The sequence below is a fragment of the Gekko japonicus genome, unplaced genomic scaffold (genome assembly GCF_001447785.1).
Source record: "Gekko japonicus isolate JY-2015 unplaced genomic scaffold, Gekko_japonicus_V1.1 scaffold6894, whole genome shotgun sequence".
Classification (NCBI taxonomy): domain Eukaryota; kingdom Metazoa; phylum Chordata; class Lepidosauria; order Squamata; family Gekkonidae; genus Gekko; species Gekko japonicus.
This window is the reverse complement of record NW_015159916.1, coordinates 9,766-10,579: the sequence shown is the minus strand read 5'-3', so window position 1 is coordinate 10,579 and position 814 is coordinate 9,766.

Here is an 814-nt window from a genome sequence, read left to right as displayed (position 1 = left end):
CCCCTTGAAGAAACAGGTCCATAGTCTGAGGGTGCTCTTGAAAACAGGCCTACTGCTGGATAAGTAGGTGGCATCTGTTTCCAGGAGTGCTTTTGATCAACTTCAGCTGGTTAGCCAGCTGTGGCCTTTCCTGGGCAGAAAAGATCTGCCTACTGTGGTGCATGACCGGGTTTCATCTATATTAGATTACTGCAATGCATTCCACATTGGGCTGCCCTTGAGATATGTTTGGAAGGTTTAATTGGTACAGAATTCTGCAGCCAGAATGTTGACTGGAGTGGATCATAGGGATTATATCACTACAGTCTTGGCCCATTTACAGTGGCTCCCAATTTGTTTCTGAGCACAATCAAGGTACTGATATTGACCTTCAAAGCCTATATGGTTTGGTACCAATATACCTTCCGTTATGAATCTACCTGACCAGTAGGGTCAATTTTACAGGCCCTGCATTAGGTGCCCCTGCCTCCTGAAATCAGATGGGTGGCCACTCGGGCCTTCTTGGTCATGGCACCAAAGCTCTGGAACTCTCTCTCCAGAGTTATTTGCCTGTACCTTTCAGTTGCTATCTTCCACCAGCAGATAAAGACTTTTTGTCTCTTTTTGGCATTCACTTAATAATCTCTCTTTGCTAACCAATGTTTTTATGTTTTGTATGTATGTTGAAGGTCAAAGAAGATGGGGATGGCAAAGGATGAGATGGTTAGACAGTGTCATAGATGCAACGAACATGAAATTGAGCAAACTTCAGAGGACGGCGGAAGACAGGAAGGCCTGGCGTGATCTGGTCCATGGGGTCGCGAAGAGTCGGACT